Raw genomic sequence first — 6512 nt, 5'->3', positions numbered from 1 at the left:
CGTAATATGTTATTTTAAGACAGGTATTACTGCATACCAGTGCAAGGATTGTAAGAGCATAGCATGCTGTGGATAATTTCTTTGCCAAAATGTTGACATGGTTTGTCCATTTCAATTGCCTGTCTACATTCATCCCTAAGAATTTGGTACTTTAGCCTCCATTTAAACAGTGTTTAACAGAAAGTAATCAGAAACTGCCAGTTCATCTTTGCCAAAGCAGTTACAATCCCATTAGTATGCAGTATCAGTTATCTTTACTACACCAGAACATTCCGGGACTTAGAAATAAAGTTGATGAACTACTCATTTGCATCAATGAAATGAATTCATCTAACCAAATTGACATAATTTGCCTCTCTGAACATCAAGTGACCACTGATATAGATATGTTAGACATTTCAGGATTTAAGCTAGCTTCCTACTTCTGCAGAGTAGATATGGATGGAGGAGGAGTTTCCACATTTATCAAAAACTGCCATAAATTCAAGAACATTGACATTAATAAATTCTGTTTAGAGCAGCATCTAGAACCATGTGCAACAGAAGTAGAGTTCCATAACAGATCCTATATAATAATAACTATTTACCGAGCAGCTGCAGGAAATTATAATCTATTCTTAGATCATCTAGAAGCCCTTTTGGGTTATTTAACAGGAAGAAACAAAGAAATTTTGATTGCTGGTGACTTTAATACAGATTTTCTAATGCAATCTTCCAATAAACATTCACTGCAGTTGGTAATGTTGTCTTTCAATCTAACTCACACTGTAAACTTTCCAACTAGGATCACTAAATCCTCAAGGACAGCCATTGATAACAATTTTATAGACAAATCAAAGGAACAAAATCATATCATAAAACCTGTTGTAAATGAACTATCAGTTCATGACATGCAGCTCCTTGTTTTAGATGTAAATTCTAAGCAGATTACCAAGACTGCTAAATCTGAGTACAGGAGAGTAGTCAATCAACCAAAAATTGAGTGTTTTAGAAAACTGCTCAAAGATATGAACTGGAAAGATGTTTATAGTGCTCATGACATGAATGAAAAATATAACACATTCATGAACAATGTCAGTACCATGTTTGAAAACTGTTTTCCTCTAAAAGTTACTCAAATTAAACAGAAGTCTATAATAAAACCGTGGATTACACAGGGAATAAAGATTTCCTGTAACACAAAAAGGAAAATGTATCTGTCGACCAAGAATAGCTCCAATGCTGATGATTTAGCTAAATACAAGGAATACTGTAAAACATTAAAAAAAGTAATTCAGACATCTAAACAAATGCACTACAAGAAGAAGATAGCAATGTCAGGGAACAAAATAAAAACAATATGGGATATAGTGAAAGAGCAGACTGGCAGAACCAGAAAGGAACAGGAGCAAATAGCACTAAGGGTACATGACACATTAGTAACTGATGGGCATAGTGTGGCAAATCTATTTAACAAGTACTTTATATCTGTTACTGATAGAATGGGACTTTCAGGATCAGTAAGTAATGCCCTTGAATATTTGAAACTAGCCTTCACAAATACCTTCAAGGACATGAATAACGTCCATAATAAAATCTTTAAAAACAAAACATTCTAGTGGGTACGATGAAATATCAACAAAGTTAATTACGGCATGTTCTTGTGAGTTTAGTACAATTCTAAGTTACTTGTGTAACCAGTCAATTATAACTGGGACATTTCCTGACTGGCTAAAATATGCAGATGTTAAGCCTCTATTCAAGAAAGGGGATAAAGAGATACCATCAAACTACAGACCGATTTCACTTTTGCCAGCATTCTCAAAAATTTTAGAAAAAGTAATGTACAGGCAGCTGCTCAACCATCTGACCACAAATAACATATTATCAAGAACACAGTTTGGATTTCTGAAGGGTTCTGATATTGAGAAGGCTATTTACACCTACAGTGAAAATGTACTTAATTCATTAAATAACAAATTACAAGCAGCAGGTATTTTCTCTGATTTGTCAAAGGCATTTGATTGTGTGAACCACAACATCCTTTTAAGTAAATTAGAATTCTATGGTGTCACGGGCAGTGCTGCAAAATGGTTCAAGTCATACCTTACTAATAGGGAACAAAGGGTGTCAGTGCAAGGGACTAGTGAATTAAGTCATCAGAATGGGAAAAAATTACATGTGGTGTCCCACAAGGATCCATCTTAGGACCATTGCTTTTTCTTGTGTACATTAATGATCTCTCATCAGTTACACTGCCAGAAGCAGAGTTCGTTTTGTTTGTAGATGACACAAGTATTGCAATAAATAGTATGTCAAGTGTAGTTCTAGAAAGATCTGCTAATGATATTTTCATGGATATTAATAAATGGTTTAAAGCCAACTCACTGACATTAAACTTCAAAAATACTCACTATATGCAATTCAGAACCTGTAAGACGTTTCCACCCAGCATATGCATAAAATACGAAGAAGAGCAGATAGAAGAGGTTGACAGTCTTAAATTCCTGGGATTACAACTTGATAATACATTCAGTTGGGAAGAGCACACCACAGAACTGCAGAAATGCCTTAACAAATCTGTATTTGCAATTCGAGTGTTAGCAGACATAGGCGACATAAAAATGAAAAAGCTTGCATACTTTGCCTACTTTCATTCCATAATGTCATATGGTATAATATTTTGGGGTAACTCTTCAAGTCAAACAAAAGTTTTCAGAGTCCAAAAGCATGTAATACATATTATTTGTGGAGTAAATTCATGGACGTCCTGTAGACACCTCTTCAAAGAACTGGGTATACTAACTACTGCCTCTCAGTATATTTACTCATTAATGAAAATTTTGTCCTAAATAATATATCTCTTTTTCCAACAAACAGCTCAGTTCATACATACAATACCAGGAACAAAAATGATCTGCACAAGGACTTAAAAGCACTTACTGTAGTTCAAAAAGGGGTCCACTACTCAGGAACACTCATCTTCAATAATTTGCCAGCAAACATAAAAAATTTAGTTACAAATAAAGATCAGTTTAAAAGGAACCTGAAAGACTTACTAGTGGCCAACTCCTTCTACTCCATTGACGAATTTTTTAATAGAAACAAATGATGTATTGTATATATTCATACTATTAGTATTGTTATTTCAGCTAAAAAAAAAAGAAATTGACATGTTCCACATCCACAAGGATCTCCTCAGCACGGATCTATGGAACGAAAACTAATCTAATCTAATCTAATCCACTTGTTACACATTCTAATTCATTATTATTAACTTTTATTCTAGTGGCATTGTGTTTCTTTTTTTTTTTCAGCTGGAAGTTAATATAGTTAGTTTTCTTTACATTTATGGTTAATGACCAGTTGTGGACATCATTGAGAGCCTCGTTTGTTCTTTCCGACAGTTGTGTTGGATTTTCACCTGTTATTACTATGTTGCTGTCATTAACAAAAAATATTTTTTCTCCATGTCTGATACTTTGTGGGAAGTCGTTAATGTATGTAAGAAACAATATTGGGCCTAATACACTTCCCTGTGGGACACCTATATTCACATTGTCTGGGTCAGACAGGTGTTTTATAAGTGAATTGTTTGAAACTTGTGATATCTCAACTCGTTGAACTCTGTTTTCCAAGTATGATTTGAACCACTTCTTTGTCACACCTCTTATTCCTATTTGCCCTAATTTATGAAGTAAGATTTTGTGGTCAACTGTATCAAAGGCCTTGGACAAGTCTAAAAAGATACCACTTACATTTTCACCTTTGTCCAGTGCTTCTAAAATTACTTTAATGAACTGTGCTGTAGCAGATTGTGTGCCTTTTCCGGGTCTAAAACAAAATTGGTCATTGGAAAGAAGGTTATATTTATTCAGGTAATTTAGCAGTCTCTTTTTGACTAGTATTTCTATTATTTTAGAAATGATAGACAGTATAGAAATTGGCCTGTAGTTCTCTACATTTTCCACATCTACATTTTTAAGGATAGGTATAACTTTTGCTTGTTTTAGGTACTCCGGAAAGTATCAAGATTTGAGAGATTCATTGATTATGTCTGTTAATGGGCCCTTTATGAAGTCTATACATTGTTTAATTACACAGACTGGGATTTCATCAAGTCCTACTGAAGTTTTATTTTTTAGTTGGTATACTTCTAGTGCCATTTCCCTTTCTGTAGTTGGCAAGAGCACCATTGAGTTTGTTGGCTGGTTCTGAGTAGGTAAATCATACGTATCTGGAAATTTCAGCTGTAATTTTTTTGTAATACTACTGAAATACGAATTTACAAAATCAGCTAATTTTTTAGGGTTACCTACTGGCACATCTTTGTTTTTAATATGTGAATTGAGGTCCTTTTTAGCAGAGTTAGATGTTTCCTGTTTGACAATGTTCCAGGCTGCTTTGCTCTTGTTTTCAGCTTCAAGTAATATTTTGTTGTTTTAAAGTTTTTTTGCAGCTAGCAACACCTTTGTGTATATTTTCCTGTACTTTTTGTGGAATTGCAGAACTTCTGGGTTAGATTGATTATTTTTTATGGAGTTGAGATATCTAAGAGTTTCTGAGGATTTTTTGATACCTGTAGTCACCCATTGATTTCTCTTTGTAGTTTTAATTTGATAAAAGAGTTTTGGGAAACATCTCTCCAAACCTGAGTTTAAAAATTGACATGAACTTGATAAATTTCTGATTTGCATTGGGTTCTGCATAGACTTCCCTCCAATCTTCATATTCTAGGTGGGATTTAAACTGATACAGGGCTGATTTGGAAAACATTCTTTTGTATGTACACAGTTTAGGAGGAGTTTCTACATGAATGTTAGTTTTTAAGTGAATGATCTGAATTCAAGTCTGACCCATAGCATTTTAACAGCAGTGACAAAATGTAAAGGAACATTTCATCAAAGAACACTTGATGGGGTGGTGCTCACTGGTCCACTTTCCTTAGTAGCAGTACTCTTTTAACAACTAGGAATGTGGCATCTCTCATGTTGTTAAACTCTGTTTCCCCACATTCCCATTCTCACTTTATCAGTGATCTTTTTTTATGCTGCTGAATACCTTCACAAAAAAAAATGATTATGGCTGGTGCAGAGTGTGACACCAAATTCTTCTGACCACATTTATTTTTCTGCAGTTTGGTATCTTGTTTAAGCTTAGATGGTGCTTTTCTCAGGAGGGTATGAACTTTGCCAATGAGTATTGACCTCAAAGATGAAAGTACATAAATATATTTGTATTTTGCAATCATTTTTTGACCTTTTCCACATAATGGATTGTCAAGTCCCCAAAACAAGGGTAAGTATCTTTTTTTTGTACATGCCCATGTCTGCGTATATGTGATCATCGTAGTTTCATTTTGAAAATACTATCCTTTTACATTTTATGCATATAAATGTTAACATACTTTTCATTGACTTGTAGAGTGGTGCTCTGTATCTGAAATCACATAATATGGGTTCTTATTAGATCAAGAGTAGAGGTGTTTTTCTGCAAATGAAATATAGCTCATTTTGGTACCCTTTTGTTTGATAGACTTTACTTCAATACACTGCTTGGAATGTTAATGTTATCAGGATATACCATCAATTCTAAAAGACCTTCAGTGTCTTCAATAGATAATTTATATGCATCAGTAAGAGAAATAAGCTACAATAAATGTGATCCCTTGTTTTCTGTTATGTTTACTTGATGTCATGGGAAGATGTATTACTATGTAAAAAGCATTTTACAATGACTGGATTTTTCAGAGTTTCATTTTGCCTACAGACAGTGACACAACAAGTGAGATTCAGTAGTCACTCATTCTCTTCACCCCATTATCTATATTTACATGTGTAACTTGCATTCCTGCAGGACTGAAATCCTACCAGCCCAATTTCATTTTGAGATTAACAGAGGAATGACAGAAGATACAATGAACATATCAAACAATGATTCAACATTTGTATATCACCATGCATCATTTGTTTTCTGAACAAATCAGAATTTGACTGTAAAGATTATTAGTCAATGCTCATACAAATTTTGTTTATTGGTTAAACTGGTTTTGACTCATAGTCATTTTCAATAGCCCAAAATGCTTCCTAGCTAATTGCTGCATTGTAGGAGTTAGTATCTCCTCATGGCTTCTGCTAGAGGGTGGATGCTATATGCCAATAATGTGGCAAATATGGACAGTCAAATTAGAATCCTTGGAGATATAGTTGCTCTTTCCTGAAACGCTTTATTTCAAATATTTAAGACATTAAATGCTCCTGCATATTGATGGATTTAATGTTTTCATTATTCCACAGTTCAAACTGAATGCCTGTTTATTTATTCATTGTGCTGGGTGCCTTAGTTCTGTCACTGTTGGCCTCAGTTAAGGATCATCAATACATCTTATATCTATTGTTGACTTTAGCCTTTCTGTTTCAAAGTATGCAAGTGTTTGACAATACTAATGTCATCAGCCAGCTCCACTTTTAAAGCAAGACAATATAAGGTTTTGGCTAGAAGTTATTCTATCTTATCTAGTTAAAAGGTACTTC

This window comes from Schistocerca americana, chromosome 1, assembly GCF_021461395.2.
Source record: "Schistocerca americana isolate TAMUIC-IGC-003095 chromosome 1, iqSchAmer2.1, whole genome shotgun sequence".
Taxonomy (NCBI): domain Eukaryota; kingdom Metazoa; phylum Arthropoda; class Insecta; order Orthoptera; family Acrididae; genus Schistocerca; species Schistocerca americana.
This window is presented reverse-complemented; position numbering follows the sequence as displayed.